Raw genomic sequence first — 14052 nt, forward strand, 5'->3', positions numbered from 1 at the left:
TGGCTTTGTCCTTTGCAAACACTGTGTCCAACTTGGGCTCTGTGCTAGGCACCAGGGCCAAGGGGTAAACAAGACCCTCACTGCTGCCTGGAGTGGTCTAGCTGAGAGGAGATCAAGGAAAAAAAGTAGTGCATAGCAAACCAAACAAAAACCTACCTTCAGGTTGCCCTGAGGGCCACAGGACATGGCAGGAGGCTGGTCTGCCACAAGCAAAGTCCACAGGCGGTCAGAGATTTAGCTGATCTGTTGTGGTAGGCCCTGGAGGACCTGGGGTGCTGGAGCCAAGCCAAACTAAGCTGTTATCTGACCTTCAGAGAAATTGACAGCGAGAGATACGATGCAGATCCCAAAGCTGCAGTTTGACCTTTAGGGAGCAAGCAACTAGGATCTGAGGGGTCCCTCTCCACCTGCTTCAACCTCTTTCTAGCTACAGATACTGACTGCCCACAGCTCACAGGCTGCAGGCCCCTCATCATTTCTGGCTCTGGTACCCCGACCTGAACAATTTGTGATCTCCTCCTTTGCTCAAATAATCTGCTAACACTAATTTTGTCAAGAGTTTTCATCAGAACTTCTTTGGAAAAGAACCCACAAGATGGTAGAAAGCAGCCAGAAAGGCAGGCAGTGCCATCGACAAGTCAGGTTTGAGAGGGCTCCTGCAAAGATTATAGGTAGCCCGACATTGTCGGCTCGCACCTGTCTTTCTAGCTTACATGGAAGGCTAAGATCAGGAGGATCGAGGTTCCAGGCCAGACTGAGTAGAAAAGTCTGAGAGACTCCATCTCACAGAAAAGCTGGTGTACACCTGTTGTTCTGGCAATGGTGGAAAGTGAAAAGTAAGTGGCTCGTAGTTTAGGTGCACACCCAGCAGCAAGAGAAACCATGGCCCAAAAGTAACCAGAACAAGCCAGGCATTGGTGGCTCAAACCTGTAATCCTACTCAGGAGGCTGAGATCTGAGGATCGCAGTTTGAAGCCCGACCAGACAAAAAACTCCCCTTGAGACTCTTTTTTTTTTGGTCCGGTCATGGGGCCTGAACTCTGGGCCTGGGCGCTGTCCCTCAGCTCTTCAGCTCAAGGCTAGCACTCTACCACTTGAGCCACAGCGCCACTTCCGGCTTTTTTCTTTTTGCTTATGTGGTGCTGAGGAATCGAACCCAGAGCCTCAGGCATGCAAGGCAAGCACTCTACCACTGAGCCACCTTCTCAGCCTCTCCCTTGAGACTCTTATCTCCAATTAACCACTCAAAAACTAGAAGTGGAGCTGTGGTTCAAGTGGTAGAGCGCTAGCTTTGAGCACAAAGAGGCTCAGGGACAGTGCCCAGGCCCTGAGTTCGAGCTCCACAACCAACACAAAGATAAATGAATAACCATTGCTCAGTGAGACACCACCTGCCCAGCAAGCTTGAGTCCTTGAGTTCAAATCCTAATAGTGAATAGGGAGTGAAAAGGCCTGGATAGAGCCAGGTGTAGAGAAGCGAATGGCCTCATTCCTGAGAGCCTCTAGGAGGCGCTGTGCCCGAGCTGAGTCCTGGGGAGGGAGAAGCTGCTTTAGCAGGCACTAGTCTGGCTGAGGAATGCAGACAAGCAGAGCGCTAAAGTCCAGTGGGAGGAGCATGATAAGCAAATGAGTGGGCGGGACATCGTGTGGCTCTTCTAAATCTGATCCTCAAAACTGTGCAGGAAAAAACCTCCGGTAGGGGTATTTCTTAACCTCTCCCCTTTCCAGCTGAGGGGCAGGTAAGATCGACTCAGCACCCCCACCTCCTCCTATTTAGGGGAACAACCTAAGCCACTCAGGCCTGGATGGCTGCCAGCAGTGGGAACCCTCCAGACCCCTCAGGCCAAAATCTCAAAGATCATTTAGGTTTCACTGAGTTACAGCTGCCAGCTAAAGTATAAAACGAACCCATTAGAGTTTAGATCTCAGAAACATGTTTTAAATATAGGTGCGCCTCCTGCCACATTTAGGACTGAAAGCTGCAAGAATTATTCATCGTTCATCTGAAATGCAAATCTAGCTGCACGTCTTGTACTTTCATTTGCTAAATCTGACACCCCTCCATTGAGTGTCTGCCTCAAAGCTTTCCCCAAACCACCTCCCCACAGGGCCTACTTCCAAGTCCACCACCCTGCCCCCGTCCCTCCCCTCTCCCCTTTCCTGTCTGGCAGAAAGAGTTAGTTTTTATTTTTGCTTGAATCCTGGGCCTTTGTAGTGTCCTTGAACTTTTGTGCTCAAGGCTGGCGCTCTACCATTTGAGCCACAGCTCCACTTCTGGAGTTTTTGGTGGCTAGTGGCAGAGAAGAGTCTTGTGGAACTTTCCTGCCTGGGCTGAGCTGGCTTCCATCCTCAATCTTCAGATCTCAGCCTCCGGAGTAGCTAGGATTACAGGCGTGAGCACCCAGCTATTCACAAATTTTAATCTCCCTGACTCCTCAGCTTTTGCCTGATCTCAGGAAGTCATTTTCAGTTCTCTTTTGATGCTGGGAACTGACCCCAGGGCTGTGTTGCATCCCCAGCCTCTCTCATGGGAAGAGTTTAGGAATGTCTCACTGTGTGTGGGCGCTGGAGATGGAACACAGGGCAGAATGCATGCTAAGCAGGCAGTCTGCCCACCAGCCCCCTCCACTGCTCCCTGCCCCTTGCTTCTTGCTCTTCTGAGGGGTCCACACCCTTTGGCAAACATGGCCAACATTTTTGTTGTTGTTGTTGGTTGTGGGGTTTGAACTCTGGGCCTGGATGCTGTCCCTCAGCTCTTCAGCTCAAGGCAAGCGCTCTGCCACTGGAGCCACAGCGCCACTTCTGGTTTTCTGGTGGTTTATTGGACAGTCTCACAGACTTTCCTACCTGGGCTGGCTTTGAACCATGATCCTCAGATTTCAGCCTCCTGAGTAGCTAGGATTATAAGCGTGAGCCACTGGCTCCTGGCATGGCCCACGTTTTTATCTCACAAATAAGGAAATGGAGTCTGGGGTTCTTCTGTAGCATGGGGCTGCTTACTCAGGCCTGCAGCAAAACCACAAGCTGAACCATTGGTCAGTCTGGTGAAAACCCCACACAGACTGGTACTGCCCAGAGCTCCTCCCCAGCACCCAGGGACACAGGTCTGTGCAAAAGCCCCACCTTTCCCGGAAGCCATCACTCACAGGCTCCGTGACACCACTGTCGTTCTGGCCCAGGATATAATTAGGTACACCTACTCCGTGACCTTGTTTGTGCCCGGTGTGGTGCATGGGGCAGGGCTGGCCTTCCTGTCGGGAATGCTCAGTCCCTGCTTGACAGGCAGCTAATGTCCTTTCCAGCAGGTGGGTCCAGCAGAGGTTTGGGATGACTTTGACAGACTCGGCTTTCCTTATTTGATTCAGGGACTCTGAGAAATGGTCTATACAGCTGTCTCCAAGGAAGCTACTGCTTTGGTAATCACATGTGTAGAGAGACAAATTCAAACCCAAAGGAGAATGTGAGAAGAGCCTTCCTTACTCCCACTCTGTCCTTTTCAGACACGTACATCTGTGTGTGTGTGTGTGTGTGTTGTGTGTGCGCGCGCCTGCACATCAGTACCGGGTCTTGAACTCCAGGCCTGCCTGGGCACTCAAGACTGCTCTCTACCACTTGGAGCAATAGCTCCACTTCTGGTTTTCTGGAAATTAGAGATAGGAGTCTTACGGACTTTCCTGTCCCAGCTGGCTCTGGATCATGATCCTCAGTGCTCAGCCTTCTGAGTTACGAGGCTGACAAAGCTGAGTGATGGTCTAGGTGGTGAAGACATTTCCCCTAGGCCCACCATTCAGCGCCACCTCTGAGGTGTGTCACCCAGGAAGAAGCCGTCTCCTGGGAAGACAAAGGCTGTCACCAGCCCTGCGACACACTGCACGGGCCTGGCCACCCGGCCCGCAGGAGGGAGTTTCTGTCTCTGCAGTTCCTTCCGTGGCCCGTGAGGCTCCGTTCACGTTTGATGCTTACGCAGTCATGAAGTGTCTTCTTCCTCCCTGACCTTTGTGGAGAGGTTTTCTGTGCCAGGAGGAGACCGTGGTGTTTGTTCTGCTTCCCCAACACTTGTGTCTTACCAAGAAAGCAGCAGGATGTCTCTCCACCCGCTCATCTCTGCTTCTCACTGAACTATGCAAACAAGCCGCCCAGAGAATCATGGTGCAGAAAGCAAGCCCGGGTAAGCGCTGAGACTGCTGGGAAATTCTCCCTAGCTGTGCTGCTATCACTGTGGACATCAACAGGACGGGTGGCCGGGAGGACGCAAGGCCACCCTCACTGCAAGCAGGGCCGGGAGCTGGGGAGAAATGCAGGCCTAAAAAGCCGTGTCTGCCGAGGCGCCAGGGACTTCTTCACATACTCCACACACCAAGCACACAGCACAGCGGCCCGCTCTCATTGGCCACAGATGACCAGAAGAGAAGACTGGTCTGCAGCAGGCTGGGTCACAGCCCGTCCCACCTGACTCCCGGCCTTTTCACATTCCCTTCGGGGAAGAAATTGGCCAGATCTGACTGTTTCCAGGGAAATCAGAGACTGTGTATTTCACTTAACCTTCCTCCCTCTCTCCCCCCTCCCATCTTCTGGTCCTGGACTTGAACTCAGGGCCTGGGCACTGCCTGAGCTGCTTTTGCTCAAAGCTAGCACTCTACCACTCAAGCCACAGCTCTGCTTCTGGCTTTCTGGGTAGTTTATTGGAGATAGAGTGGCAGCTGGGGTCCACAGATTTCAACCTCCTGAGTAGCTAGGATTATGGGCATAAGCCATCAGCACCTGGCTGATAACCCAGATTTTTTTATGTTTTCCTACTAAACACCCTCACTGAGAAATGAACTTCTGGGTTGTGTTAGGGCCAGGCCCCTTGTACCTAAGTCTGTGAGGGAACTTTCCACATACTTGGAATTGTCTAGAAAGCTTCCTTTCATACATCTAAGATGAAAGCAGGTGGATCAATGCATCCTGTGGTGATACTGAATACAGCATAGGTAGGCTGGAAGGCCACTTGGAGATGGGGGAGAGCCACCAGGTCAGAGCAAGCCCAGCCAGGGAAAACACAGAATAACCAAGGAAGAAACCCAGGAGGAACTTCCTGCTGGTGGTGGCAGGAGTATGAGCATTTAAAGCTTGAGCACGGACTGCAACAGAAGAGGGAGACTAGAGCCATGCGCAGCAGAAAGGAAGTCAAGAGCGGAGGACCAGGCTGTGGAAACAGCCCCTCCGGCCTCTCCTCAGACAGCGCTGCACGGGAGAAACAGCAAAGACCAAACAAATCAAGTGAAGCCTTTGTTTTGTTTTGATAATAACTCTTGGTGCGGAAAGGGCACAGGGTTATGGGACGGAGCCAGAACACCAGTTGCTATATGGGAAGTGGATGGTGAGATGGAGAAGCCATGTTCTGAGGCTGAATTGGGAGTCCTTATTAGAAAGCCAGCGACCGCAAGTAAACACATGTCCCAAACCTGCAGCCTTGAATGTACTTAATATCGTTTGGAAACTGAGCCATGAGGATAGTAAGGAAAGAGCAGAAGCTAGCCAGGTGCTGGTGGCTCACGCCTGTAATACTAGCTACTCAGGAGGCTGAGATCTGAGGATCGCAGTTCAAGGCCAGCCCGGGCAGGAAAGTCCATGAGACTCTTATCTCCAATAAGCCACTAGAAAACCGGAAGTGGCACTGTGGCTCAAGAGGTAGAGTGCTCGCCTTGAGCTGAAAAGCGCAAGGACAGCGCCCAAGCCCAGAGTTCAAGCCCCACGACCGAGACACACACACACATAAAGAAAGAGCAGAAGCTGGGCACTAGTGGCTCACACCTGTAATCCTAGCTATTCAAGAGGCCAAAACCTGAGGATCATGGTTTGAAGACAGTCTGGGCAGGAAAGTCCATGAGACTCCTATCTCCAATAAACTACTCAGAAAAAGCAGGAAGTGGGGTTGTGGCTCAAGTGGTAGAGCGCCAGCCTTGAGCACGGAGGCTCAGGGACAGTGCCAGGCCAAGAGTTCAAGCCCCAGAACAAACAAAACAGAGCAGAAACACCATCCTAACAAACCAGATCACCTCTAATGGAGAGCTGAAGAGGGCCGCCAGGGTGACCCGCGGAGTCAGGAGACAGGAGGCACAGGAATGGCGGCAGGGGCGCTGGGGCCACACAGGCCCATGGCCAGGGGGCAGGGTCACGGGGAGCTCGAGGCCTGGCAGGCCCACCCCTGCTTCTAGGAATTCTGGCATATTATCACCTGGGGGCGGGACTTCACCTCAGTTTTCGGAAAGTCCCCACCATCCACCAAGATGCCAAGTTGGTGCCAGTCAGACCCACTACCCACATTTCACAGCAAAGGTGCCAGAAAAGCACTCAGCTCCTGCGAGCTTTGCCCAAAATTCAACTGGAGAAAAGATGGCCACCAAGCCCCCAGAGGAAATCCACAGAAGCCGGGCACAGGGGCTCACAGCTGTAATCCTAGCTACTAGGAAGGGTGAGATTGTTGGGATCGCAGTTCAAGGGCAACTTGGGGAAGCAAAAGTTTTTGACACCTCTGCTCAAGGAAGAGATGGATGTAGTGGCATATGAACTATCCTAGCTACTAGGAAGCCTAACATAGGAGGACGGGCAGGAAGCGACACTGTCTCCAAGATAACCAGCAAGAGTAAGAGCTACATGTGCAGTGGTAAGAGTGTCTGCTCAGGAAGCTTGAGGCCCTGAGTTCAAATCCCAGTACTGCAAAGTAAAGAATAAAGATGTCAGCCTTGGGGGGAAGTGGAGGGAAGAGGGGCCCTGCTGGAAGAGCAGTCTTGCTTTGATCAATTATGCTAATGTATGTAAATGTTTTGCCCAGGGTAGCTGCAGGCGAACATTGCATAACCATTACATAATTCCATAGCTGACAGTTGGGGACAAGTGACCTTCCCATGACTTTAATCATATTTGCAAGAACACAACTAGTTTTCTGCTGTAGCTGCACAACTGATCTGGAAAAAAAAAAAAAACAGAACAAGTAATTGTTTTATGTGACCCATGCAAAGCCTGAACAGGCTTCTACTTGTAAAGATTATACAAGAATGTATTTTTTATTGCGGTAGTCCTGCTAGCAATTTAAACAGTGATTCAAATGACACAAACAAATGTCCTCTTTGTTGAAAAGCCAAGTGGGTGTAGTGTGTGTCCCACCGTCCAGGAACTGGTACGGAGTGGGAATGAGTGGAAAAGGTATGAGGACCGCACAGGAGTCTGGAGACGGCGGCAGGGGGCTCTGGCTGTCTCTCCTCAGTTGTCCCAGGATCTGTCCCTGCCACATCCACACTGCCTGGTCACGTCACTCACCTTGCAGCCAAGAGGGAGGTCCTACAGTGGCTAAGACAGTGTCTCCCATGCATGCCCATACATCCATGCGCGCACATGCGCACACGCGTGCACTTGTGCCAGGTCTCAGCAGGGTATCTGTTCCCACGGAAACAAGAAAGCTTCCACTGGAAGCTCTCCAAGGTGTGCTGAGGAAAAGCTCACCCCCTCACACATACAGTTTTCAACCCATTAGGACCTACAAGGTATAGCCTGGCTCCCTCTAAAACCCTTCTTGTTAGACCTGTACGGTGGGTGATGTCTATAATCACAGCTACCTGGAAAGCAGAGACAGGAAGGAGGAGGCTGCTCCAAGGATTGGTGCCTCTTTTGCCTGTGTCTCCATGACCGCAGGACCTTGGTAAAGGTTGCCACCTTGCTAGGCATCTCCTGGACACTCCCCCGTCCCCCAACTGCCAACAGCACTGGCCTCGCTTCCTTAGCCTGGTTCAGAATTCACGTGCTGGCTGGTACCCACCACACTGGACTCCTTACCAACACAAAAGAACTTTCTTAACAAGTATCCCATCAGCTGGCATGAGGAGGAGCTTGGCCCCTGCTATGAGAGCGAAAGGGAGGGGCTCGGCAGCCTGGGGACAAGACAAGCCCCCCAGGAGCCTCGCACAGGGACCAAGAGCCCGCCCTGGAGCCTAGTCCCACATCCCATTTTGTAGGAAGTTACAGAAGCCCTGAAGGATTACGCCCTCTAGTGGGCAGAGAGAGTAGTTCAGGGTCTTCCCGCCATAGCTTACTCTACAGTGCAACTTTCACATCTTCGGTGTCCCCCACTGACCCTGAACGTTTTACAAGGAACACAGACTCTTAGAAAGACGGCTCCACCCACTTCAGTCCTCTTACATAATCCGGAGGAACGAAATGTCAGAGGCCAGGCCCACCCAGGACACAGAATGTACTGTTTCGTTTTGGTTTTGGCATTAGTGAGCCCTCTAAGGTCCTCCAGCTCCTTTGTTTTGTAGATAACGTCTCCAGGCTGGGCTGGCAGCTCAGACCAACACCCTCCTGGGCCATGGCCTCCTGAGTAGCTGGGACCATCGTCCATCGTGCCCAGATACTGCAGTTCTTTTTTTTTGCGGGGGGAGGGGGGGAGGGTACAGTGGGAGTGGGAATATGACCTTGGGACCTTATGCATGCCTCAATCTGTGATCCTCTAGATCTCAGCCTCCTGTCCTGTGTAATGAGACTTTCATGTGTGAGCCACCAGTGCCCAGCTTTACTACAACTATCTTTTTTGTTGTTGTTGGTTGTAGGGCTTGAACTCTGGGCCTGGGTGCTGTCCTTCAGCTCAAGGCTAGTGCTCTACCACTTGAGCCACAGCACCATCTGGTTTTCTGGTGGTTTATTGGAGATAAAGAATCTTACGCAGCCTTTCTGTCCAACATCTTGACGAAGCCGCAGCGGTCTCTCCCGCTCTCCAGGCCTTGCGATGCTGCTCAAGGATGACAAGAAGAAGAAAGATGCCAGGAAGTCGGCCAAGAAAGACAAGGACCCAGTAAACAAGTGTGGGGGCAGGGCCAAGAAGAAGAGGTCCAAAGGCAAAGTTCGGGATAAGCTCAACAACCTCGTCCTCTGTAAGGAAGTTCCGAACTGTAAGCTCATGACCCCTGTCTGCTGTGGTTTCTGAGAGGCTGAAGATTCGTGGCTCTCTGGCCAGGGCAGCCCTTCAGGAGCTGCTTAGTCAAGGACTTATCAAGTTCGTCTCAGAGCACAGAGCTCAAGTAATTTACACTAGAAATACTGAAGGTGGAGATGCCCCCGCTGCTTGTGAAGATGCGTGAATAGATCCAATCAGCTGTACATTTGGACAAATAAACCTTTATTACACCAAAAAAAAAAAAAAAAAGTCTCATGCCTTTCCTGCCCGGGTTGGCTTTGAATCGAGATGCTCAGAACTTAGCCTCTTAAGTAGCTAGGATTGATTATAGGCATGAGCCACCTGCACCCAGCTTAACTACAGCTATCTTAAAACATGCATGTGTTCTCTGGGGTAAACGAGTTACCCCATCTAGGCTGGTAGGGGTAGAGTCCATGAAGAAGCAGGAGAGGGAAGGGCAGAGCTGATAGCTAAGGACTATTTGCAAATTTCTCGGGGTTCCCCCAGGGGGGCTTGATTTCCATCCTTTTATCTGAGGGTCCCCAGTACTGTGTGGGTGTCATAAAGACACAGCATGGCAGAGATAGTTAAGAAGCCATTGGAGCTGGGCACTGGTGACTAACACCTGTAATCCTAGCTACGGAGGAGGCTGAGATCTGAGGATCACCATTCATAGCCAGCCCTCGCAGAAAAGTCTGTGAGACTCTTATCTCCAATTAACCACTAGAAAACCGGAAGTGGTGCTGTGGCTCAAGCGGTAGAGTGCTCGCCTTGATAGAAAAAAAAAAAAAAAAAAGAAGAAGCCATTGGGGCAGCACTTCAGCAGCTGCAAAGGGGGTGGGCCCTGGTCACCACTGCACATCCCAGCCAGCCAGCGGCTCCTCCAGCTGTCTGAAGGGCTGGCCAGCCTCTGCGACTTTCTGCCAGTAGAGTGCATGCCACAAACCAGCTGCCTCTGCTGAGGGGCCTAGGACCTAATGACCCGATTATAACGCCAAGCCAATGGAACAAGCTCAGAAACCTCGGGCCTGGAGCCAGGTAAGAACGCCACATTCGGCAGGCTGGAAAAACACCAGCCCCTAGAATGAATCAGGACCTGGCCACCAAAGCTGTCCATTCTAGAAACTGTGATCCATGCTTATTTATTTTCAATGTCTGTCACATCTTAATGTGAAGTCAGGCACTTTGCACAAATCCTTGCGGGGGAGGGGAACCTCTACAGAGAAAGGCAATTTGGGCATTAAACATCCCTCTGGGCCACACAAGACTATCCGCACGGGCAGACGGCTGCATGAGGAGCATGTGTCCCGGCATGCACCCAGTGACTTTTCAGCCTTACACAGGCCCTTCCCCTCCTTGTGGAGACTGGCAAGTGAGGACGAGGGTGGGTGCTCCTACAATGATCCAGGTGTAATGCGGAAAGACAAAAAAGGAGCCCTTGATGACAAGCAGGCCCCTTCCTGGTGGCATTAGCACCCTCAGGATTCCTCCAGAGAATCTCAGCCGAAAACAAGGTAAACAGGTATTTGGCCAGAATGTACCTGGGTTCCTGGAGACCCCAACACAGTCACCGCTCAACAGCTCACATTCCTGTAGTACCTGCCCCACCCACAGCTCCTACAGAGCTGTTCAAATGGTTTTGCATGTCACCCTCCAAAGAAGATGGCAGTCACACTCACCCACCTGTGGGTCTCTAGGCAAGAAACTAGAAAATAGAGTGGGAAGAAAGCCAGCATCAGTGGCCCACATCTGTTATCCTAGATACTCAGGAGGGTGGGATCTGAGAATTGCAGTTTGAAGCCAACCCAAGCAAGAAAGTTCATGAGACTCCATCTTCAATAAACTACTAAAAACTCCAGAAGCTGAACTGCAGCTCAAATTGTTAGGAGAGCACTAGCCTTGAGCAAAAGAAGCTCAGGGACAGCACCCAGGTCCTGAGTTCAAGCCCCAAGACTGGCACAAAAATAAGAGTAGGAACAGACTCCTTAGGGTTAGATTCTGTTTATTTATAAAAAAGCACATGGGTAAGAATTAAACCAGACAGGGCTGGGAAGGTGGTTCAGTGGTAGTGCTTGCCTTGCATGCATGAGGCCCTGGATTCAATTCCTCAGCATCACATAAGCAGAAAAAGCCAAAAGTGGCGTTGTGGCTCAAATGGTAGAGTGCTAGCCTTGAGCTGAGAGACAGCGCCCAGGCTCAGAGTTCAGGCCCCACAACTGACAAAAAAAAAACCAAAAAAACAAAAAACCAAACAGACCTGGAAGGTCTAGGCCAAAGCACTGACATTTCCAGACACCGGGGTAGTAGGACTTCTCCAGCACGTACAGACCTCCTGGCAAACTGACCTGTAAAAAAGGTACATTCCATCAGTTTTCATTCCACACTACCAAGTGCCAACATGGGAAAACTATCAGCACAGGAAACGCTCTGCCAATCACAGTCCACCTTTTACCTGGATGCACAGGCAAGGTACTCTAGGATCCTGCCCTGTGAGAGAACCCTTCTACCCACCCTGGTCTTCCCCAGTCTATAGCCTTGTCTGAGCTCAGGAACAGTCACATGCTTGAGGCATCACGGCTCAAAAACTTTCTGCTGTCTCAAGAAATGTGACCTCAGCCATGGACAGCGCTCAGAACCCAGCCCCATGAAGGCTTGCCCAGCCCCACTCTCTACTGCCACTGCTCCTCAGTCAACAGCCTTTACCCCTCCCTCAAGGGTCACCCTGTTACCCCACAGCACTTACTGATGACAACTACAACAGGTTCTAAGACCTTAATACCCACCAAGGACCACTTTTCTTTTCTTTTTTTTTTTTTTGGTTGGTTGTGGGGTTGAACTCTGGGACTAGGCACTGTCCCTCAGCTCTTCAGCTCAAGGCGAGCGCTCTACCACTTGAGCCACAGCACCACTTCCGGTTTTCTGTGGCTTATTGCAGATAAGAGTCTCACAGAAGCACGGCGCCGGTGGCTCCCACCTGTAATCCTAGCTACTCGGGAGGCTGAGATCTGAGGATCATGGTTCAAAGCCAGCCTGGGCAGGAAACTCCGTGAAACTCTTATCTCTAATAAACCACCAGGAATCCAGAAGTGGCACTGAAGCTCAAGTGGTAGAGCGCTCACCTTGAGCTGAAGAGCTGAGGAACAGCGCTTAGGCCCAGAGTTCAAGGCCCACAACCAACAACAACAAAAAAAGACAAGATCCTGTAAGGTGGCTTAGAATAGATTCTCTTGAAAGTGAACACAGCCTAGAGTGCAGGCAGGTGATGAGAAAGGCAGTGGGATGCTGAGTCCCATAAAAAGGTCACTGCTTTCTTGATGGTTGCTGGAGCTGACCACTTAATACAGAATCCATTCCCTGGTGTTATAAACACTTAATACACACACACATAAACCACTCCCACCACTGCAAAAAGTTCTGTTGGACAAAATCAGTATGTTTAAACCCCAAGATAATATCCCATTACTCTTAAACCAAAATCCTCCTGAGTCACCCTTCCTTAGACAGCACCCCAGACAGCGCTGTTCCACACTGCCCTGGGCACAATGGGGTTGCTCCAGCGGCCACCCTTGCTGGGCCGCTGGGGGTGTTTGTACATGTACAGCTTTCCAGTCTCCCTCAGGCTTCTGGTGACACATACTCTTACTGGACTGTGCTTTTTGTCAAAGCACTTACTTCAGCTTAAATTACACCCGCTACAGTCTGACTGTTTCCTGCTGAACACTGCTACTCTGTGAGAACCACAGCCACGACTGTTCTGTTCAAGAGTGACCCTAACACTTGCCATGGGGCCTACCTAGACCATCAGCAAATGTTTGCTTAACCAATGATGCCAATGTAGCTTTAGATTGTGTGTGTGTGTGTGTGTGTGTGCGCACTGGGGCGTACACTGAGGGCCTGCGCTGCCCCTCTGTTGTTTGTTTTTTGCTCCAGGCTAGCGCTCTACCACTTGAGCCACAGCACCACTTCCAGCTTTTTGGCGGTTAACTGGAAGTGTCCTGGGGTCGATGCCCGGGCTGGCGTGGAGCCGCGATCCTCGGAGCTCAGCCTCCCGAGCGGCTGGGATCCCGGCGCGGCCTGGGTTCGGGGCCGCCCGGAGCCGCCCCGCGCCCGGCAGGGCCTGTTCGCAGTATCATACATGATCACCAAACGGCTGCCAGAGTGCTCACACCTGTTACTGCACCCCCGCGCCCCGGGGGCCGCTGGGGCTACTCTAGGTCAGGGTCGGGCTTCCGGGTACGGGGCTGCGGCGCAGCCACACCGGAAGCCGTTCTCCGGACCACGGGCCCGCGCGCCCGCCCCGCGCCCGCCCCCGCCCCGCGCGCCCCCGCCCCGCCGCGCGCCCGCCCCGCCCCGCCGCGCGCCCCCGCCGCGCGCCCGCCGCGCGCCCCGCCCCCCCGCCGCGCGCCCCCGCGCCCCCGCCGCGCGCCCGCCCCCGCCCCGCCCCGCCGCGCGCCCCCGCCGCGCGCCCGCCCCCGCCCCACCCGCCGCGCGCCCCCGCCCCGCCCCGCGCGCCCCCGCCGCGCGCCCGCCCCGCCCCGCGCCCCCGCCCTACCTGGGTCCCCCCGCGCGCGCTCGCGGCCGGGCCGCCGTCACCGTGGGGTCTGGGGTCACCGAGGGGCTGTAGCCCGCCACGCTGGTCCACGCGCCCCGCCGGACCCCGCGGGAGGCCGGGCTGCGGGCTCCCCCCCCGACCCGGCCGCGCGGAGCGGCCTTCTCCTCGGCACGGGCGCCGCGCGCGCCGCCTCGGGCGGAAGCGGCTCCGCACACCCACTTCCGGCCGGAAGTGAAGGCTTACCATCGAGACGGCGGCTAGAGGGTCGCCGCCAACTTTCCACCTGAGTCCTCCGAGGTGGTCTTAAAGGGGCCGCGGCCTGCGAGGTGTGGCTCCGCGGGGTGGAGGGGAGAGGCGGGTCCCAAGGGGCAGAGGCGGAAGGGACGTCCTGTTGAGCGGCCTGCTAGGGCCCTGGAGCCGAGCGTGAGTTGCCCCGAGCTCCTCGTGCAGCCCCTGAAGGACACAGAGCCTGTGATCGCTTTAGTTATTTTAACGGAAAAGAAATCTGGGGCTCCAGAGACGCCAAGTTATTGTCCCAGGAGCAGCCAGCCGGGAAGTGGGAGAGGCG

General features: G+C 53.4%; 1 long non-coding RNA gene, 1 other non-coding gene and 1 pseudogene across 2 annotated transcripts; 1 reads left to right on the forward strand and 2 right to left on the reverse strand.

Moving 5' to 3' along the window:
* Nucleotides 1-8592: 8592 nt before the first annotated feature.
* Nucleotides 8593-9116, forward strand: LOC138807478 (small ribosomal subunit protein eS25-like; annotated as a pseudogene).
* Nucleotides 9117-10917: 1801 nt separating this feature from the next.
* On the reverse strand, nucleotides 10918-13698 carry LOC138807479 (uncharacterized). The gene is made up of 2 exons (XR_011366166.1): nucleotides 13485-13698; nucleotides 10918-11277 (listed from the first exon to the last, which is right to left on the reverse strand). It is a non-coding gene; the product is annotated as an uncharacterized lncRNA (long non-coding RNA).
* Nucleotides 13048-13212, reverse strand: LOC138807523 (small Cajal body-specific RNA 16). The gene has a single exon (XR_011366191.1). It is a non-coding gene; the product is annotated as a small Cajal body-specific RNA 16 (non-coding RNA).
* Nucleotides 13699-14052: the final 354 nt, after the last annotated feature.

The sequence above is a fragment of the Dipodomys merriami genome, unplaced genomic scaffold (genome assembly GCF_024711535.1).
Source record: "Dipodomys merriami isolate MVZ:Mamm:240054 unplaced genomic scaffold, mDipMer1.0.p SCAF_42, whole genome shotgun sequence".
Classification (NCBI taxonomy): domain Eukaryota; kingdom Metazoa; phylum Chordata; class Mammalia; order Rodentia; family Heteromyidae; genus Dipodomys; species Dipodomys merriami.